Consider the following 22,888-nt stretch of genomic DNA (forward strand, 5'->3'; position numbering starts at 1 on the left):
GTGTTCATCACGAACGTGGTTTTGTAGTCAGTGCAATGTTTACAAATGCGGAGTTGGCAGATGCCCATTTGATGTATGGATTAGCACGGGCCAATAGCCGTGGCGCGGTACGTTTGTATCGAGACAGATTTCCACAACGAAGGTGTCCCGACAGGAAGACGTTCGAAGCAATTGATCGGCGTCTTAGGGAGCACGGAACATTCCAGCCTATGACTCGCGACTGGGGAATACCTAGAACGACGAGGACACCTGCAATGGACGAGGCAATTCTTCGTGCAGTTGACGATAACCCTAATGTCAGCGTCAGAGAAGTTGCAAGGTAACGTTGACCACGTCACTGTATGGAGAGTGCTACGGGAGAACCAGTTGTTTCCGTACCATGTACAGCGTGTGCAGGCACTGTCAGCAGCTGATTGGTCTCCACGGGTACACTTCTGCGATTGGTTCATCCAACAATGTGTCAATCCTCATTTCAGTGCATGTTCTGTTGCTGCGTGTTTCCATTCCATGACTAATGTGATCTGAAGAGAAGTAATAAAATGAGCTCTAACATGGAAAGTAAGCGTTTCCGGACACATGTGCACATAACATATTTTCTTTCTTTGTGTGTGATGAATGTTTTCTGAAAGTTTGGCCGTACCTTTTTGTAACACCATGTATAGGGTGTTAACGATAACCGTTTATAACCAACCACAGTGGTTTAGGGGAAATCGAGACGAACAATTTGATGATGCAGAACACGTGCGGTCTATCAAGAAGGGAAATAAACTCAAATTGGCTTAGAAAAGTCACTACGCTACAGCGCATGCGCCCCGCACCATATTTTTGGTATCTCCCTCTCTTACGGCACTGGCTTAGTCGGCTATTTCGGTAATATTATTAATTTAAACTGTCCCGTGAGCCTAATGAAACAATAAGCCTTTTGTAAATGTTATGCAGAAACTAATTATTTTCTAATTGATCTGATCTTAACACTTACAAGTACAGCAGTTTCGGACTAAGGAGGCCAGACAAAAAGAACAATTCCTGTTAATTTTAAGCTGTTAAAATTCACCTTATTTCGAGGCAAAATTTAAACAGACGTCAATGTCACACTTTGTAAGTGCAAGAGAAATGGGTTTTATTATTCGAGTACTACTGCTTCTTAAGTTGCCGCCTCTTTTCGGAGGTTGGCTACATCTGTAGCTTATCGTGGTTTTGACTTGGCAGATCTAAACAGTTGTACCGAAGCGGATCCGAACCACTCTCTCTGATTTTGTAGCCACGATGTTGGTCTTCTCCCTACTGATCTTTTTCCTGCAGCTTTTCCTTCCATTTTTCCATGTTCACGGACGATTTTAGCCATGCGCTGTAGCTTTTGTAGGTCAATTCGAGACTTTTTCCCTTCTTGGTAGACCACAAGTGCGACCATAGCAGGAGCGCGGTTCCGGGTTGATGTGCCTACAACCGCTCGGCCACAGCGGCCGGCACAGTTCAAAGGGGATGAAATTCCAGTCCGACCGTCGTCATGTAGGATTTCGGTGCTTTCCCTAAATCGCGGAAGGTGAAAGCTGGACTGATTCCTTCCAAGACACATTGCCGAATTCTTTCTTAATCTGTCAGGACCGAGCGAGGTGGCGCAGTGGTAGCACACTGGACTCGCATTCGGGAGGACGACGGTTCAATCCCGCGTCCGGCCATCCTGATTTAGGTTTTCCGTGATTCCTTAAATCGCTTCAGGCAAATGCTGCGATGGTTCATCTGAAAGAGCACGGCCGACTTCCTTCCCTAATCCGATGAGACCGATGACCTAGCTGTTTGGTCTCTTCCTCCAAACAACCCCAACCCCAATCTGTCAGGATGTTTGCTTCGTTTGTAGGGACTACGCTATCGATGGGACTGATTTTCCACCGTTTGTAGCCTGCAGCTCGTGGTCTAGTGGCGATGCTGCCTCTGGGTCAAGGGGTCCCGGGTTCCATTCCCGGCCGGGTTGGGGATTTTATCTTCCTTGGGACTGGGTGTCTGTCTTGTCCTCATCATTTAAACATCATCATCCCATTCATGACAGTGACTAGGTTGGACCGTGTAAAAATTGGAATGTGTAAAAATTTCGACTTTGTACGGGCGCTGATGACAGCGCAGCTGAGTGCCCCACAATCCAATCATCATCATCATCCACGATTTGTAAGGAATTTATGAGTAATTCTAGTGGCGTTTCTTGAGTTTCTTGAGAGTACTTGATTCTACAACAGTAACATAGTCCGTTGAATGCGCCACGAAAATGTTTGATCAGGTCGCACATATGTAATGATACAGGGTATCCATAAAGTACCGCTGTCATTTCGAAAAATCGTGACTTGGAAGCTATTAGAGTTTTCTCCGTTATGCCAAAATTTCAGTGTGTGCCCCCTCATCGCTAGTAGAGAATCAAGGAGATATTCGAGCCGCGTCGGCGGGTGTGGCCTAGCGGTTCTTGGCGCTACAGTCTGGAACTGCGCGACCGCTACGGTGGCAGGTTCGAATCCTGCCTCGGGCATGTATGTGTGTGAAGTCTTTAGGTTAGTTAGGTTTAAGTAGTTCTAAGTTCTAGGGGAATGATGACCTCAGATGTTAAGTCCCATAGTGCTCAGAGCCATTTGAACCATTTTTTATTCGTTCGCGCCCACGAACGTGTCAGCATTGCAGCGTCAACAGTTGTGATAGCTTCATTCATTTGTGCAGTGTCACTTCATGGCTGCCAACTATTACAGATTGTCCGTAGTAGCTACGGATTCATCATCTTAATTTCGGAGTTATGGGAAGTTACTAATAGTTACGGAAATAGACGCTTAACCATTTGATGTTTAAAAAACCGGAAAACTTACTGTTTACACTTCGCTAATTATATGCTACTGCTCGTGAAATGTACATAGTGATTTTCCTCCTGAATGCATAGTAAACCTGTCTAGGAATAATTTCGTCAGCACAGCTTATTAAATATGTTATGCTGAGTGGCGACGAAAATTTTCGTTCTGCCCGCGGCAGCTTAAAGGATAGGAATAAAACTGTTTTCGAACAAAGTGATTTCATAAGGTCCAAGGCATTCGTCTGTAACCTGCTGCGGTTTTTTCTAACCAGATGACGACTTTAATCTCTTGAGCGAAGAGCTGCTAAGAAAAGGAATTTCCTGGAAATACTGCACTTCATCCGCATGTGACAATCCAAATACAATGACTGGACATGCATATAGGACGACTTGCTGCTTTCTTAAAGAAAGTTCAACCACATGTAAGAATACGAATTTATTCCTGCCACTGGCTTCATTTACCTGCAGAAACAGGTGCGAATAGCCTCGAATGTTTTCATGCTGAGAAATTTGTAATGCATCTTCATAAAAAGCTCAAAAAGACGCTATTGTTAAACTTCGTCAAGAAAAATGGCACTAAGCCCCATAACATATTGAAGTACATTTGTACAAGATATTTGCTCCAGCCTGTCTAAAGAAAAACTGAACAGTGGAAACCTCCGGCAAAAATTTTTAATTGAAGGAACTTTAAATAATATAACAACTCTTGCTTAAGTAGAGTATATCATATTCTAAATAGTCCAGTTACTAAACTACATCTCTTTTTCTTTGATCTTTGGAGAATACTCTTTCGTTATTTACCAAAGCAAATGCATTCCTTCAGAAAAAAGAGCCAGTAATTCATGAACTTCACAGCATCGTAAATACCTTATTTACAGATTTCATTGTGCGATTTATCAAACTTCCTGCAGCATCTATATCAGGTTGTCTGCTGGAACTTAAGTTTTGAAAAAATAAATGTCAGAAACGGGATGAAAATACTGTCATTGATGAAGACACTAGAAGCTATATTCGTCATACCAGATTCTATGAAAATATCGGATGTCTTTTCGTCAACTGACGTAGCCACATCAAAGAATGATTTCCGCTATATGATGACTTATTAAGAGACGCTTGATTTTTTACCATTTACAGTGTTTTTTATTCCTGGAAAATCTTTATTTAGGGTGGGAAAATGTCAGGAACATATTGTTTAAAAGTCGTAAATCAGGCTTCCAATGTGTAAAATTTTGCGACCTAAGCTCACCTGACCTGCCTCCATATTTGCCGTGTGATTTCTGACAGCCTCTTCCGAAAGATAGCAGCTATGTCAGTGATGGTGTGCTGTGCGCACTTTCGTTGATGTAACCTTATAGAAATAATAGCGATGGAACCAACACAACCAACCACCTCTCAAGAAATGTGTCACTCAGCACTTTACGCATGTTCCAACTCCGATTGTGGAGATGGACCATCTTGCTGACAGATGATGGACTGCGGCAGCTCTTCGATCTGGGTAGTACGATCTGTTCCACCGTGCCTAGATAAACATTTACTGTTATGGTTTCTCTTCGAAGAAAAATGACCTGTCACCCTATCGTGCACTAGACCACATCATACAAACTTCAGGCTATCAAGTATGTCTTAGTTTGTGTTGTATAGGTTTCCGGAACACACAATCTTAATGTTGTGTGGATTCACAAGTTTCGAAATGTGGAGCGTTGCTTCATCCGAAAACAGACCATTCTCATGTAGCTATTGTCAGCATCTCTTGAGGCCAGCTTGGTACACGCAAATGCATGCCGCAGAGATCGGTGTGTATTGCTTCCAAAAGTGCACTGTGTACGCAAAAAGGCGCAAGCGCTTATGTAACACTTAATGAACAGTTGGTGTTGCTTCCTGCAGTTCGAATGATGAATTGACTTCTGGGGGCAGCGTGTGCTCTGTCAGCTTGTTGAGACAGGAGGACGTCCGCTTCGAAGGAGGTTTTTGACACTGCATCTCTCTGTAATGTTTTTGAACCGCTTCATCTATGCTTGTTTTTGCCGGCGGCGCTATCACATGCTAGCGTCGATAATTTCACAGTACTGTAGTCATAGATTTAGGTTCAGGATACTCATAGCGACACATTTCGCATGTCTTGGTCTGCCCATTATGATGCACTCCAACCTGCAACAAAGGACATAGGAAAAAATCTTTAACAGCTGTCAAACTTTGTACAACAATCGATGATTTATCTCTAATAGTTTCCAAGTTATAATCTTTTGAAACTGTAGCTGAACTTCACGGACACACTGTGTTTTACGATTTTGTATTTGTTAGCAGTTGACTACAACAAATACGTGGAATCACTTTCTTAAGCGTTTACACACAAATATACGCCTACAACTAGCAATATTTCGCACTTGGAAGAACGTTTTTGCGTTTTAACGGTAACTCATGAAGCATACAGTAACTGTAATTTCGCCACGTGTTCTTCTTCCCTCTTCCATATCCCTACCACCGACTCCTACGTAACCACCCTTTAATATTATTATTAATAGGAGCACTCCTACTGTTCCAAGGCAAACAACGATTTCCAATGATATAGCCTACACACAAGCAAAAAGGAATGAACAATTAGTGAAGACTCCTTTATAATTCATCTTTCAGCCAATAGATAATCTGGGATAAATCATCGGGAAAGGAGAAGACACGTTAATATCGCCATATATGTGCTCCGCGGTCCAGATTTAATTGAATTCATTGTCATAAATAAGGCTTTAAATCCTTAGACAGACTGCCGACTTGCATGCAACCTGCTTGCGTGATTAAAACGGAGTTCCATTTATTTTCAGGTGACGTCGTCATCATTAATAATTTCTGCGAATAGATTATGTTCGACGCTGGTATGCAGCAAGTTTGATGCATGCTTTCCAGAGCCTCATTAAAGCGAAATAGTCAGAGGTTTTTGGGCTGCTACATGATCTATGTTCTCATTTGACATGGTAGTTGAAGGTTACTATTTGGTAGTATGAATGTTTGCAGTCCCATCGAGCTGAGCCAGTTGACACAGTGTTTGAAATACGCGGCAGGTGTTGGAGGGGCGCCGGGTTCAGAGCCTGCTCCGGTAAATCTGGTATAGGTTTTCCCTGAGTGAGGTAAATAATTAAATAAGTAGACCCAATTCCTAAAAAGACACGTTCGTAATCCTTGATCAATCATTACAATTCAGGTTTTCTTATGCTCTTCGTAGATTCCTTACTGGGAGTTGCAGCAATTTCCTAATGTTAAGCCAGTAGTGACTTCAACGTAGACAAGGCTTTAGACTAGCATCATCTTTCCTTTGATTTAGGTTTTCGATATTTTAGTTAATTTACTTCGGGTGGTGGGAAGGAAGCTAAATCACACAATTTGAAGACAGACGACAATATTTTATTGAGTTTACATACGTTAAAGCAACTTTTCCGATGTTTACAAGTCGAGAAAACAGGGGGAATACTTGTCGTTCTGTGATGCTGCCTTTGCCGCCAATAGTAAGCTGGTCCGCTTGTTTATCCCTGTGTTGGCAGTAGTTCTGTTTCACGTTCTATTAGGGGAGAGCTCTCGGACACGCTCCGCTGTTTTGCTCTTGGAGATGATATGTGGGGAGTATATATTTTTTTTAGGTATTACTATTTTGTCAGGATACTTCTGTCACTAGCAACCTGTTAAATAATTTTACGAATGTACTTCCAGGAGGCAGCAACCTACACGGAGTTGCTGTTAGTGAAAGAGGGGAATTATCGTGACTGAGGCAAAAGTAAAATCAAGCAGTTGTTACAGCTCTGACTGACTAGAGAATCGCAATTTCTAGCAGGTTCTTGGAATCACGTTGGCCTGGTTTATGTAAGGAGTCGATTGCAGGTTTGCTGAGAGTGAAGGGGGTTCCAGCAGTCCTGTGGTTTTTGAAGGTTGAGGCTCAGAGGGACCGGCTGACTGACGATTGCAGTGCGTAGAAAGACAATGAGGTTATGGCTCCGGTTCTTTTCGTGTGCGACTGAGAAAAGAGGACAATTGGAGAGACTATTATTTAATAAGAAGTGATATCCCGTCGTCGTTGTACGACAAAAATAATATGACCGGTTTCAGCCTGTATGGACATCTTCATATCTGTGCTCATCATGAAGCTTGGCTCTGAGCACTATAGGACTTAACATCTATGGTCATCAGTCGCCTAGAATTTAGAACTACTTAAACCTAACTAACCTAAGGACATCACACACATCCATGCCCGAGGCAGGATTCGAACCTGCGACCGTAGCGGTCACGCTGTTCCAGACTGAAGCGCCTAGAACCGCACGGTCACACCGGCCGGCCATCATGAAGCGATCCGTTACATTATAAGTTCTGGTGTAACAGTAAAGGTCGGAAAAAAGTACCGTACCAGACTTATCGAGGGCAAATTCTTTGGTAAACAGACACATGAGAGTGACTTGAAAGCCAGAACTCTGAAGGCACTGAACATCCTCAAGTGCCTCAGCCACAGATCTTGGGGCGCGGACAGGGCGCGTCTCCTTCAGTTTTATGGAGCTTTTGTGCGTTCACGGCTGGACTATGGGTGCACAGTATATGGGTCAGCGAGGCCATCTTGTTTGCGGATCCTTGACGCTGTTCACCATGCTGGGATCCGACTGGCCAAGGGTGCTTATCGGACCAGTCCCGTACCCAGCCTCTGTGCTGAGTCTGGCGAACCGCCACTTAACCATCCGGCGGCAGCTCCTGCTGGTGCGCCAGGCTTGTAAGTTTCTTGCAGCTCCCAGCTCGCCTGCCCACCATCTTGTTGCCATCCACCTCTGGACCGCCTTTTTTCCCGCCGTCCCCGGGCTACGTTGCCGTTTGGGATCCGTGTGCAACGTGTACTAGAGTCCCTCGGTGTGGAGTCTGTACAACCCCAAATCCAAGGTTTTAACCGCCTGCCACCCTGGTTACTGAAGAGGCCTAGAGTGATTTTAGATTTATTGCAGTACAAGAGAGATTGCACTCCTGCCACCGTTTTTAATGCAGAATTTTCTGCCATTTTATCTGAGCACCACGACTATGTAACTGTTTTTACGGATGGATCGAAACAAGGGGATTCTGTTGGTTGCTCGGTTGTTTTTCCGGATCGTGTCCTCAAGGTTCGACTGCCTCAGACTTTTGCTGTCTTTGATGCAGAATTGTTTGCGATCTTGCGGGCACTGGAGCACATGAGACATTCTTCCTCTCCTAAATTTCTTGTCTGTTCCGATTCACTCAGTGCCCTTCACTCATTGCAACGTTTGTATGCGGCAGACAAAATTGTCCAGACCATCCAGGATGCCCTCCTCCGACTACAGCGACTGGGGAAGGTTGTAGCTTTCTGCTGGGTTCCGGGGCATGTTGGCATTGCTGGCAATGAAAGGGCAGATCTCACAGCCAAGGAGGCGTGTCTTGCCCCACAAGTATCTCAGTGTGCTATCCCCTTGCACGCACTCACCTCGCTGTTGAGCTCACGGGTCATGCGTCGGTGGAAGGATGAGTGGCTGGAAGTGACTGAGAATAAGCTCCGTATAGTCAAGCCCACAACGCGTGTGTGGTGTACTTATTTCAGCCCCATCGACGGGACGAGGTTCTCCTCACGCGGCTTCGAATAGGCCACAGCCCTGTGACGCACGGGTTCTTGCTCCGGCGAGAGGACCCTCCAATATGTGGTGCTTGCGGCGTCCAGGTCACTGCGCGCCACGTTTTATTGGATTGCGTTTTATTTTCTGACCAGCGGGCCGCCGCTGACTTGCCGGCGGACCTGCCATCTCCTTTAGGCAACACTCGGACCAACGTGGTTAAAGTTTTAAAGTTCTGTGCCATGTCAAATGTTTTTACACAGATTTTAGGGAGAGGATTTTAACTTGTTCACTGTGTGACAAGCTCGCCCATATTTTATGTAAGTGGCCAGCTAATGACAATTTCCTGTGGCATTCTTGTTACTATGTTTCCCCTTTCCTTAGGTTTTACTTTCTTATGTAGCATTTTCCTTCTTTTCCTGCTTTCTTTGAGTGTGTGCTTTAGTTTTCTTAGGTCTGTCCGCATTCGTTCCTTTTAATGTGTGTCAGGGCGCTGATGACCTCGATGTTGAGCGCCCATAAGCCCCAACACACCACCACCACCACAGTTATTCCTTGGCCCGCGCTTAAACAAAGTAAGTTACTGATTCTCTGTGTAAAATGAGCCCCGTATTGTTGTTTTAAGTGTAAGAATTGCGTATCTATCTACTGCCAGTTAACGTTACATCGACGACGACGCGACGGTGCCGGCCGCTGTGGCCGTGCGGTTCTAGGCGCTTCGGTCTGGAACCGCGCGACTGCTACGGTCGCAGTTTTGAATCCTGCCACGGGCATGGATGTGTGTGATGTCCTTAGGTTAGTTAGTTTTAAGTAGTTCTAAGCTCTAGGGGACTGATAACCTCAGATGTTAAGTCCCATAGTGCTCAGTGCCATTTGAACCATTTTTTGACGACGACGACGTCAACGCCAATATGGACGAAGCAAAATGTCAGGTCGAGAAATGATGGAGAAGAAAGTAAGCAGTGTCCCATCCCAACGTATTATCCCGGCATTCACTTTGAGATACTTAAGGAAACAACAGTAAACCTAAATCTGAATGGTCGGATGGGAATTTGGAGCTCTATCCTTCCAGTTAGGAGTTTAGTGCCTTACCAATGCCCCAATGTGTTTAGTATGAGAGCGTGAGACCCTCGGAGGCTGATTGGGGTCAGATTATTGTGTTAATAACGATCTGGAGGAAGCTGTGGTCGAGAAGGACGGATTTGATGAATTCTGTTTAAAGTGAATAAACTGCGTTGGTCGTGAGGAAACCAAAGTGTTTCACATAAAATTACTTTGACTCTTGATACCATTTAAGTGTTCCTCATAGACTTTTACCCTCCAACTGTGAAAGTAGTTGTTGTTTTGGAACACCAGTAGGCTGTTGAATGAAAATGGCATTTTCGTTTATTTCTTTCGTTCAAGTGTGGAGTTTTCTGACTTACCGATCTCATGTTAGTAGAGTAGGAGCCCTGATTATCGAATCATATCTCGCTTGTCAGAGGCTGGATGTTGATACGAATCTGCGTATAAATGCGTCCTTCCCACAGTAGCATAATTACGTCGCATATCGAACTCAAGTGCGCCGCACCGTAGCAGCACTTGCAGGGCGGCAGCTGTGCTTTTCTTACTCGACCACGTGGAGTAAAGGAAAGTTTCGCAACAGTCCAACAACGCTGGGGTAACTTTTCGATTCCACTACAGTAGAAATCACGTTGTTTTGACGCGAAGAACTCGTCGACCCGTATTCGGAACACAGTTTCATGCGGAAGGGAAGTTCCTGAAAGGTTCTTCGAAAGAGTTAAGAAAAAGTGAAAATCTGAGGGCGCAACATAAAGTGAATAAGGTGGGTGCATAATGACTCCCCAGACCAATTTCTGTACGATGTTATTTGTCAGTTTAACAGCAGAATGCGAGCGGGCGTTAACGTGGGTTAGCATCACTTGCCGCAGTCTTCCTGGTCGTTGTTCTTGGGTTGCGTTTGCAAGACGTCTCAGTTATTGACAATAAATGTCAGCAGTGATGGTTACGCTTCGGGGAAGTAATTCGTAGTACACCACACCTTCACTGTTCCACCAGATGCATAACGTTATCTTTCGTGGATGTGCGGAGGGCTTCGCACGAGGAGTTGCTGCTTTTCTTTGGACCCAACTATTCCTTTCTGTTCCTTATGTTGGCATAAAGACACCATTTCTCGTTATCAGTAACAATACAAGTCAGGAATAGTCAGTGTTGGTGATGTCCAGCTAGCAGAGATGCGCATATGGCCATCTACTGATTTTTGTGATTTTGGCTTAGAACATGCGATACCCATGCATTCCGATATTTTAACCTTCCCCATTGCATGCAAATGTCGCAAGATGGTGGAATGATCACAGTTCATCGCATTTACCAGTTCTCGAGTACACGACGTGAATCATCAATACGTTTAAACGATCTTCAACAAACCTCGAAGATCTTCATGCACGTGGAGAGTCACTGATGTCAAGACGACCCTCCTTAAAACGAGAAAAGATTTTTTTTTTGCCGTGCTCTGTATGGTGACATTGTACCCAAACACGGCGCAAATGCTTCAGGCTTCCTCCGCTGTTGTCCTCAAACAGAAGGAAAAGTCGGAAATGCTCAGATTTTTCCTCTTGGCACCCCATTTTCTAGCGTCCACAGCTCTACTCGCTATCTCCCAATTACAAAACGACGATATTGAAACGCTAATAGCACTAGTGAACTACAAATGGAAAAATTACAGTCGATAAATAATCCCATAGCAACCGGGATACCAAGATTCACAACAGAAGTGCTACGAACTTGTGTAACAAAGAAGTAGTTTACCAAGAATACTACAGTGAAGTTTCCGACCACCTCCCACTTGTACTGGTTCTCATCGCTAGGCGCTATCGCGGAGGTTCCGCTGTTCGATTCCTGGTGAACTTCTCATTTTCACTCACACTCCCACCACTAAAGAAGATTCGTGGTTCTCACGCACATGTTGCTTCTTTCCAGACTGTAAATGATAATATGTGTACCAGGCTTGATTGAAATGTACCCAGTGGTTTAGGAGGAGATGCAGAGCATAATACAAACATATAATACATACGATTTTATAATGTAATAGACTTTTCCTCATGGATTCGCTCGCGTCCATGTGTGTCATATTGCACACAACTTCTCTTCCACCCTCTCGTTGTCCATCCCTCTCGTCATCTCCTCCTCCCCTTTCTCTGTCCACATCATCCTGCCCCCTCCATGTGCTCAACCATGTCCATCCGTACCTGTAGCCCCTGCAGGGCACTTCAATACTACCTGCATAACACATGTGTCAGCAGGGCAGCCTACGTCAGAAGTTGGAAAACCCTTATTTGGCCGTATCTCCAATCCCATGTGAGCTAGACGGTTCTGACTCCCACAGTGCTGCGTCTCATACAGCAAGCAGTGTGTGTACCAAATTTGGTTGAACTCGATCTAGTAGTTCAGGAGGACATTGTGTACATACACCCTATTTATATATGTGATATAGATTCTACCAGCCGTCCTATGAAGTATGATAGGAGGCATGTTTCTTCAGTTGTACATGGCCCTTTATGTCCCAGAGAGCAAAGAGGCAGTGACAAGGGGTAGAGATTCACATTCATCACAAGTGTGGCTAGAATCCCCATGTGGCTGTACTGTTTTAGGTTTCTCCATAGTTACCCCACACGTCAGGATGGTTTGTTTGAAAATGCCATAGTGGTTTTTTTTTTTGCCTATCATTATTTCATCCAAGACTGTACTGCGTTTGTAATTATTTAACTAAATCTGGACTGGAGGTTAAAACATAATCTTCCTTCTTTCTTATTTCATTCAGAAATTCATCACTAGATGAATTTCGGTCTCGAGCTTTTGTTTTACATGCTCTAATTTCCATTGTCTTTGCGGGTAACGTGTTACGGTGAGCAAAATATTTTCTTGGAACATGTCCTTGAAATTTGCACTCATTTACCTGATCAACCATGGACTATCGTTGCCTGTGCATGACTATTGCGTTTCTGAAGCTAGCAGATAAACATATAATAATGGCTGGTGCGACGTCCATATACGATCTGTTGATATCTGTGGATAATTGACCACGTGGACATACAATTCTTCAAAAATTGAATGAGTGCACGTTGCTTCTGTTTGGAATTTATTTCTTACATGCAAGGACGAGAAAAAGGAAAGAAAAAACAAGTTACGTCGTTTTTCCCTTATTTTCGGCACGACTCTCGTAGTTTTTACGAGCCCCATGGCACGAATTTTCTACAAATTTTACTTGCGGCGTTGAGAGCCTCCATTTGTGAGGCCTGTACCACACTGCATAATTTCGGCCCGAACATTTGTATGGAAAGCAGATTCTACGATAACCGCGAAAGCGATGATGCAGAACACTGCAAAGCCGTTGTGCGATAGAAATGTTGTACTATAATCCTTCTTGCGGGTACAGTCATCTGAAGTAATGACCGGAACGCAGCTGTCGTGTGCCTTAAATAATTGCATACTTAGTGGTTCATTATGCCATGAAAAACCCGTGTTCCTGGTAAGTTCTTGAAGGGCACCGAGAAAAGCAGGTGTAAAAGCGGCTTAATGAACTCGCCGTGCCTGTAAATTTTGCTCTTCAAAACGGCAAAATTATTGCCGTCAGTGTTGCAAAAAATGGCGATACTATTAAGGCAGATCGTGGCGCGCCGCAGTCGTTGTTGAAAGCCCGGTCGGACCGGTCTCGTCTCGCGCTGATGAAGCGGTTGTAGAGATGACGCGCGGTTACCGGTGCTGTTGATACACAACCTGGGCGCCGGCGCCGCCGTTTGTCTGGTAATCATTCTTCGCGAGAACGGAGCAAGTAATCTACAGCCTCAAACAGTGTGCCTTCGACCTCCTCCGACTTAAACCATGCATGCGATGACAGACCGAAGTTGCAGACTACGTTATGACAGTTGAACATGCGTGCCACACCAGTATCCGTGTCCGGATTTTCGTGGTTTCCGCGAGCAGTCGTCTTAATTATCAGGTTGTCTTATCACGCTTACAGACCTCGCTGAATCTGTGATTATCGCTTACGTTGCCAATTATGATTTCTGAGTACTACAACCATAAGTTTTTTTACTGATATGATTTTTTATTTGGATTCCGTAGAAATATTGGAACACGTGATTCAATACTGACCCTACGACTTATCTTAGAAGATAGATTAAGGAAAGGCAAACCTATGTTTCTAGCATTTCTAGACTTACAGACAGCTTTTGACAATGTTGACTGCAATACTCTCTTTCAAATTCTGAAGGTGGCAGGGGTAAAATACAGGGAGCGAAAGGCTATTTACAATCTGTACAGAAACCAGATGGCAGTTATAAGAGTCGAGGGACATGAAAGGGAAGCAGTGGTCGGGAAGGGAGTGAGACATGGTTGTAGCCTCTTCCCGATGCAGTGGCTCAAATGGCTCTGAGCACTATGGGACTTAACTTCTGAGGTCATCAGACCCCCTAGAAGTTAGAACTACTTAAACCTAACTAACCTAAAGAGATCACACACATCCATGCCCGAGGCAGGATTCGAACCTGCGACCATAGCGGTCGCGCGGTTCCAGACTGTAGCGCCTAGAACCGCTCGGCCACTCCGGCCGGCACTGCTATTGCAAACGAAACCTTCATTGGGAATTGATGTCGCTTAAAAAGAATGGATAATTCTGTGGGATGATTGGTATACGGGGTATGAGAGACACCTCTCCAGCTGCTGAATCTGTGAGCACAGTAATTTCAATGACCGTATTTTGCGTAGTTTTAATCTGCGAGTCGGTAGGAAGTTTCGGACAGTTGGGATTCCGTGGCGGTATTCTAATCATAAGCCGATAATCCATCAATACATCTTCCTGTTTTCTCAAAAACTAGCGGCCTCGAAGAAAACAAAACAGCACTTACTTGTGTGTACAATTTTTGTATGAAGTTATGTAGAAGGAGGAACAGCATATTACGTGAGAAACAATTTGTCTAGTGGTTTACATACCTTGCTATCGTAGTTGAAACTGACTACAAGAAAGAAAATGAAAGCGCAGATTTTCACAGCACAGCACAGCATTTTGTTTCTCGCTGTCGGTTTTAACAGCAAACCAGTAGGTTGTCGTTTAAAAAAAATTGATAGTGTCCGTCTGAATGTTTATTAGTGGATCACTTAAAAATTTGGAGAATAACACTCAAGAACTTTTCGACATTTTTGCTGACAACGTTTTACCTTTATATGTATAGCCTGTAAAAATGTGAAATAAATAACTTACGAGGGTCACTCCAAAATAAATGCATACTATTTTTTAAAAAAACCCATCTTTTATTCTAGACGTTTGAAAGTTTTACAGTGTGTAGTTACATCCTTTAGGAACAATATTTCCATATCTCCGCATAATTTCCATCTCTCTCAACTGCCTTACGCCATCTTGGAACCAGCGCCTGTATACCCGCACGGTAAAATTCTGGACCAACCTGTTGGAGCAACTGTTTGGCAGCGTGCACAAGGGAGTCATCATCTTCAAACCTTGTTCCACGAAGAGAGTCTTTCAGTTTCCCAAAGATTTGATACTCACATGGAGCCAGGTCAGGACTGTAAGGCGGGTATTTCAGTGTTGTCCATCCGAGTTTTGTGATCGCTTCCATGGTTTTTTGACTGACATGTGGCCGTACATTGTCGTGCAACAGCAAAACATCCTGCTTTTGCCGATGTGGTCGAACACGACTCAGTCGAACTTGAAGTTTCTTCGGTGTCATCACATATGGATCAGAATTTATGGTGGTTCCACTTGGCATGATGTCCACAAGCAAGAGTCCTTCAGAATCGAAAAACACCGTAGCCGTAACTTTTCCAGCAGAAGGTATGGTTTTGAAATTTTTTTCCTTGGGTGAATTTGCATGATGCCACAATTCTTCCAAGAAATTCATCTCCACCATTCTCTTACTATTCCAAAAGTTCGCTTCATACCATTTTTCTTGTTTCCTTGTGAGCCACTGTCAACATCCTGGGAACCCACCTGGCACAAACCTTTTTTAACGCCAACACTTTCAGTATTCTGCAAACACTTCCTTCCCCTATCCCAACGTAGCGTGACGATTCGTTCACTGTAATGCGTCTGTCAGCAGTCACCAATTTGTTAACTCTCTGCACACTGGAGTGTGTGCAGTACGAGGCCTGCGGCTGCGAGGACAATCCTCAATATTTCCGTCCCCGCTTTCATCACGTAACCTGCTTGCACGCCGACTAACTGTACTGCAATCGACAGCAGCATCTCCATGCACCTTTTTCAACCTCTTGTGGATGTTTCCCACTGTCTCGTTTTCACAGCACAGGAATTCTATGACAACACGTTGCTTCTGACGAACAAGTGTAGCAGCCATCTTGAAGACATACTGTGACGGCGCCACTCACGGGAACGGGTTGAACTAAGTTTGAAAACATGCGGGAAGGATGTATCTGCACACTGTAAAACTTTCACACATGCAGAATGAAAACTGTATTTTTACAAAAATAGTGTGCATTTCTTTTGGAGTGATCCTCGTATAAATGTGAAATAAATTGGCCAAGTATGTTTTGAGATTTCCGGTAAAACGGCGACTTGTGTTTGTGTACTTTGTTGCTGACGTTTCACCAGACGATGACGGAGCAGTTCGTGGTGCCCAGGACGTACGTCATTTGCAGTGCGTAATGGCAGCACTCGTGGTGTTGTCCCGCTGCCCGCATATCCGGTGCGGGCATGTGCTTCTTGTTCGGCGCAGCGGCGGACCATGCCCTCGCCTGCCTGTCCTTCGTTGTCTGGCGCCGCACCGCGCAACAGCTGCGCTGCCTCACCTGCCTACTGCCAGCCGGCCTCGTCAATACTGCTCGCTGCGTTTTGCTCTGTGGACGGAGGAAACAAATTCAGCACCTGTCAACAGAGACGACATCTTTATGAATAGCTTGTTGGCATTACTTTCGCACGAATTACAGCTTACATTTGACGTAGTTTGGACAACTTACGTACAACAGTCATAGAGATAACATCTCGTTCTTCAAAAAGCTGTCAGGTACATGGCTGGCTATTAAAATTTGCAGCACCAAAGGCCAGCAAATGTTGCAAGTTTTGTTGCTCTTATATAGTACAGTACGAAAAATACGTAATTAAATTTGTAGGCGATTCGTGGGTATACAGGGTGCTACAGAACTGCCGAGTCTCGCAGCACCATAGACCCTAGGCTGCTCGGGCATCGAGTCGAACCGAGCTTGCATGAGAGAGAAATCATTCAGTGCTGTTTCAACTGTTATGTAAGGATAAGAGAGAAAATAATGCAAGATACATTTGAAGGTTCCTTGTTATATTTCTGAACTTGTGGTTGTAATTGTCAGGTTTGTATCTGAGAAATGCGTAAATCTCGGTTCACGGCAACAGACTTACGTGAAAATTTAATTTTGAACGGAAATATGCGGAGCACACGCTACACGATGTGAAATCCGGGGTAGCGGGTACGTCAGACAATTCGTTTGCGAGGAAGCAATCTGTTTTCAATTACATTTACATATGCTATGTCACTGTAAAACAAATTACTCAAATTAAAATGTTGGTCCAGAATATAGCTAATCTATATCTTAGTCTTGTAAACAATCACTGTACCAGAACTGTTATTGTTATTATAGAGCGAGTTAACATAAAATTTAACGCACATCACTTTCTGTTGAAACTGCTTGAAAATTCACAACATAACACTTTACCGAAATCTTCTACTGTTATTAAGCCTCAGAATTGGTACTGATATTTTCAGAAAAACACTCTGACAATCAAATGGTTCAAATGGCTCTGAGCACTATGGGACTTAACTTCTGAGGTCATCAGTCCCCAGAACGTAGAACTACTTAAACCTAAATAACCTAAGGACATCACACACATCCGTGGCTGAGGCTGGATTCGAACCTGCGACCGTAGCGGTCGCGCGGCTCCTGACTGAAGCGCCTAGAACCGCTCGGCCACAGCGGCCGGCACTCTGACAATCACTGTGCCTTTCAATGGACATGAATTTCGATGGTAATTACATTTATTGGCATACCTGTACGCGCGGAATGCTCGGCTGTTCTGCAACCTGTCACTGTTAACGATAATGATGTGACTCTCAAAAAACCAAATTTTTGTAAAATTCTTCTCAATAGACAACATGCGATGTGCAATGAGAGTATGCAAACAGAGTCATGAAAGGAAAATGAAAACGGAGAACTAATCTTAACGACTGATAAATGAGAAAAAAAGACTCCAAATTTAACTATGCTTCATTAAGCCATGACAACAATACACCTTTGCGTAAAGTTCTCACACCTAGACAAAATTAGCAAAATATTTCTAAATAGCTTTCTTGTGTACAATTGTCTTCCTTGGACGAAATTTTCACTCTGCAGCGGAGTGTGAGCTGATATGAAACTTCCTGGCAGATTAAAACTGTGTGCCGGACCGAGACTCGATCTCGAAACTTTTGCTATAGAGTGAAATTTTCATTCTGGAAATATCCCCAGGGCTGTGGCTGAGCCATGTCTCCGCTATGTCCTCTCTTCCAGGAGTGCTAGTCCTGCATGGTTCGCAGGAGAGCTTCTATGAAGTTTGGAAAGTAGGAGACGAGATACTGGCAGAAGTAAAGCTGTGAGGACGGGGCGTGAGTCGTGCTTGGGTAGCTCAAATGGTAGAGCACTTGCACGCGAAAGGCAAAGGATTTGAGTTCGAGCCTCGATCCGGCACACAGTTCTAATCTGCCAGGAAGTTTCGGTTGCCTTCTTTGGCAATTGTTTCAACTATCAGACAAGTCCATGTGCTTCACTATAAAATTTCGACAGCAAAGTTTAACCATACACAATGTACTAACAATAAGAAACTACAAAGTTATAAAAGACTGGATTACCTTAAAAGTTGACCTTCGTCTTTCTCCCATTAATATAACGTCATTTGCTCAGTGTCATTTTTCAAAACATGTTACTACAAAATCGTTATTTAATATTATTCCACTACCTGACAGGCCAGCTTTCAGCCTTTTCAAACTAAGTACATGGGCAGACTGTGCAGCACACGCTTCTACTCTCTTCGAAAACGAGTAACATCTCTGACCAACATCTTTGGCCTCTTGCAAGAAATATAATATTATAGACGTTGAGCACATTTATCAAATTCGTAACTTCATTCTCATTTATGGCCAAAACTACCTGAAAATCATCATGGAAAATAGGACAGTCAGAATTGTCAGGATATGAAGATGACAGCAGAAAATAGAGCAGAGTAGTTCCATCGACAAGGCATAGCCGTTGGATGATAGTAATAGTGTGGTATTCTGCCTTACGGCAGGTCTTGTCATGGGTTAAGCCTCTTCCACTTTTGTCTGTCCATAGCCAGTCTTTTCATTTTTGAATATTTGTCTCCTTTTATATTGTCCAACATTTGATGTCTTCTTTTTCCTCTTCTCCTTTTTCCCTCCACAATTCCTTCTCTTCCTTCCTTCAATGAACAGTCCCTCCTCAAACAATGTTCAATCCAGTTCCGTTTTCTCTTTCTGATAACTTTCAGCATGTTTCTTTCTTCTGCAGCTCTTTTTAATACTTCTTCATTCCTTACTCGGTCTTCCCATTTCACTTTTTCCATTCTTCTCCATGTCCACATCTCCAGTGCCTCCAATCTTCTTTCATCATCTTTCCTCAATGTCCAGGTCTCCGCACCATATAGTGCCACGCTCCAGATGTAACATTTGGTAACTCTTTTCCTCAGATCTTTGTTTAGTGGTCGACAAACTAATGATAATGTATGATGATGATGATGAAAAAGTAAGAATGCGCCCGTGAAGGATCAAATGGCCAGCACCTTTCACCCTCGAATACACCCTGCAAAAGCTCAATTACACTCAGATCAGGTGACGGAGGGGGGGGGGGGGGGGGAGTCGCGTACACTTCATAATTGAGTTCATTACACCAGTCTCGAACAACCCCGGAAAAATGAAAGTGAGCAATACCGTGTTAGTCCACAGGTAATTAATCAAGGAACACGATCTGTAGCAGTTCGTGAAGACGGGCGCATTGAGTACTTTTGCAGTCCAACCTTGCAATTTGCCCGCATAAAACAACAAAGCGACGAAGACGACGGTGCGACAACATCACGTCCCCCAGCAGTGCTGAAGTGCTCTTTGCTTCACAGCAGGACTGCGACGGTAAACTTGATAAGCTTCTGCTGGCGTGTTCCAAAAATAAACATGTGGGCGATTAGGAAAGACAGTGAAGGGATTCGAACGCAGAGTAGGGAGACTTCAAGTCTGCCACCGTTGCCGGTTCCGCCAACGCCGGTGCTTCACGGCTGGTATTCTCGTACGGCAGTTAAAAGCCTCGTAAAACTCGATTTCTCCAAAGTGCTCGAGACGCGCTTCGTATTAGAGCTGAATTTCTTATATGTAAGTATGCACTTTTTTCTGCGTAATTTCTCATTGTCATGTGTTTGTGTATCTCAGCCACTTTGATTAGCATTAAGAATTGAAGAACCAAGGGTTCATTCCCATCCCAAACTGTCACGCACACCGTACTCCGTCCCTGGCCACATGGAAGCGAACATTTTCTTTTCTCGTATTTGTATGCACCATTTACAGTTCAACAAAAATATATGGCAGTGGAACAAGAAACCAGGCCAAGTTGCAAAATTGTACTTTTTATTCATTCGATGAGTAGTTTGTGACCGAGAGCCATTTTCAAAGCATCCTGCAGGACAGGAAACCTAATTTATACTCATGCATAATACAGTTATTACCAAATTCCTAAGTACATGCCAAAGATACGGAATCTATCGTTTTAAACTTACGTAATGAAGTCGAAAATGGCATTTCCGAAGATGTCAGAAATGTGTAATGAGCATTAACAGTGCATACAAAGTAAGTGGCAGTTTAGGCTACTCCTTCCGTTGTCGTAAGGAAACCTCGGGAAGGGGGCACGCTATCAGGAGATAGGAAACCTTTTTCGCCGCGCGGGATTAGCCGAGCGGTAGCCGGCACGGTAACTCAGCGTGTCGGTCAGAGGGTTAGCTGCCCTCTGTAATTAAAAAAAAAAAACTGAGTTAATGGATCAACGACGAACTGAAACGGGTGTCTTGCGACGTCCACCCCGAGCAGATGCAAAGGACGAACATAATGAGATTTTTAAAAAAAAAAAGAAAAAAGAGAGAGAGAGAGAGAGAGGCGGTCTAAGGCGCTACAGTCATGGATTGTGCGGCTGGTCCCGGCGGAGGTTCGAGTCCTCCCTCAGGCATGGGTGTGTGTGTGTGTTTGTTTGTCCTTCGGATAATCTACGTTAAGTTGTGTGTAAGCTTAGGGACTGATGACATTAGCAGTTAAGCCCTACATTTTTTTGAAACCTTTTTCTTCATTAAAATGTTCTGCAACCATCAAGAATATAAGAATTCTTACAAAAACTGTAGAAGTCCACAATGAAATTGATACTATTAAAATATTTACCAAAAAGAGTCAAATACCTAAAATCATTGACCAGTAACGTATGATTTCGAAAATAGGAAATTATTTTTAAGAAGAGGAAAAAGAAGAGAGGATGGGGTAGCGTACACACTAGAGCTTTGTCCCACCACCTAGGCGTTCGAAGGTAAAAATCTCGTCGAGTCATTGACGTCCAGTCGTCTTTAATTTTCACAAGTGAATTTATTTGTCCAAATGCTGTAGCCTCACTGTGTTGGGATGTCTAGTTACAAAATGTACAATGTTAAGTGAACTATGTTTACAAGTATCAGCATCTAAATCTAATATCTACATCTATGTTGGGCGTTCAGGCTTCCAATAACACACTCGAACAATAACCGGTCACTATAACAGGATGTTCCAAAAAGAATGACCTGATTTCAAAACTCCATATTTATTGATAAAACCGTAGTACGAACATGGGATGGATGCAAAATACTCAAAACAATCTTGAAGTTTTAGGTATACTGTTACAAATGCTCTGCGTGTCCACCACCATCAGCACAAACAACATCTAGACGACGGCTAAATTCGTCATAAACTTTACGCTATGTACCTGCTTTTATAGAAATTATGGCGGCTGCTGTTCTATTATTCACGGCTTCTATGCCATGAGGGAAAGGGGGGATGAACGCACTTTCCTTCACATATGCCCACGAGAAAAAACCGCATGGGTGTCATGTCTGGCGATCTTGGAGGCCAAGAAGGCAGGGTAGTATTTCGGGCTCCCTTGCGCCCTGTTCAGCGTTTAGGAAGAGTGCCATTCGGAAACTGACGTACATTGTTGTGCCAGTGTGATCGAGCTCCATTCTGTTGTAAAATGAAGTCATCGGTGTCCTCCTGAAGTTGTGGAAACAGCCAATTCTGGCAATTTTAAGATGCTCAACGCTAGATTGGTTTCGCGGGACCCCGAGACACTGCCCTGCCTTCTTGGCGTCCAAGATCGTCACACATGACCGCAAGCGATTTTTTTTTTCTTGTGGAGATAAAGTATGTGATCAAAAGTATCCGGGCACCCCCAGAAACATACGTTTTTCATATTAGGTGCATTGTGCTGACACCTACTGCCAGGTACTCCATGTCAGCGACCTCACACCGCGCGTGAGCAGAATGGGGCGCACCGCGGAACTCACCGACTTCGAACGTGGTCAGGCAATTGGGCGTCACGTGTGTCATACGTCTGTACGCGAGATTTCCACACTCGTAAACATCCCTAGGTCCACTTTTTCCGATGTGGTCGTGAAGTGGAAACGTGAAGGGGCACGTACAGCACAAAAGCGTACGTACAGGCCGACCTCGTCTGTTGACTGATAGAGACCCCCGACAGTTGAAGGTCGTATTGCGTAAGAGGCAGACATCTATCCACACCATCACACAAGAGTTCCAAACTGCTTCAGGATCTGCTGCAGATACTATGACAGTTAGGTGGGAGGTGAGAAAACTTGGATTTTATGGTCGAGCGGCTGCTCATAAGCCACATATCACGCCAGTAAATGCCAAACGACGCCTCGCTTGGTGTAATGAGCGTAAGCATTGGACAATTGAACAGTGGAAAGACATTTTGTGGAGTGACGAATCACGGTACACAATGTGGCGATTCGATGGCAGGGTGTGGGTATGGCGAATACCCGGTGAACCTCATCTGCCAGTGTGTGTAGTGCCAAAAGTAAAATTCGGAGGCGGTGGTGTTATGGTGTGGTCGGGTTTTTCATGGAGGGCGCTTGCACCCCTTGTTGTTTTGCGTGGCACTATCACAGCACAGACATACATTGACGTTTTAAGCACTTTCCTGCTTCCCACTGTTGAACAGCAATTCGGGGACGGCGATTGCATCTTTCAACACAATCGAGCACTTTTCATAATGCACGGTCTGTGGCGGAGTTGTTACACGACAATAGAATCCCTGTAATGGACTGGCCTGCACAGAGTCCTGACCTGAAGCCCATAGAACACCTTTGGGATGTTTTGGAACGCCGACTTCATGCCAGGCCTCACCGACCGACATCGAT

The 22,888-nt window shown here is 44.2% G+C and overlaps 1 protein-coding gene across 4 annotated transcripts in view; it reads left to right on the top strand.

The window, feature by feature from the left end:
• Positions 1-22,888, top strand: part of LOC124782465 (protein-tyrosine sulfotransferase-like) — an 878,071-nt gene that overhangs the window by 361,276 nt on the left and 493,907 nt on the right. The window lies entirely within an intron of this gene.

Source organism: Schistocerca piceifrons, chromosome 1 (genome assembly GCF_021461385.2).
Source record: "Schistocerca piceifrons isolate TAMUIC-IGC-003096 chromosome 1, iqSchPice1.1, whole genome shotgun sequence".
NCBI lineage: Eukaryota > Metazoa > Arthropoda > Insecta > Orthoptera > Acrididae > Schistocerca > Schistocerca piceifrons.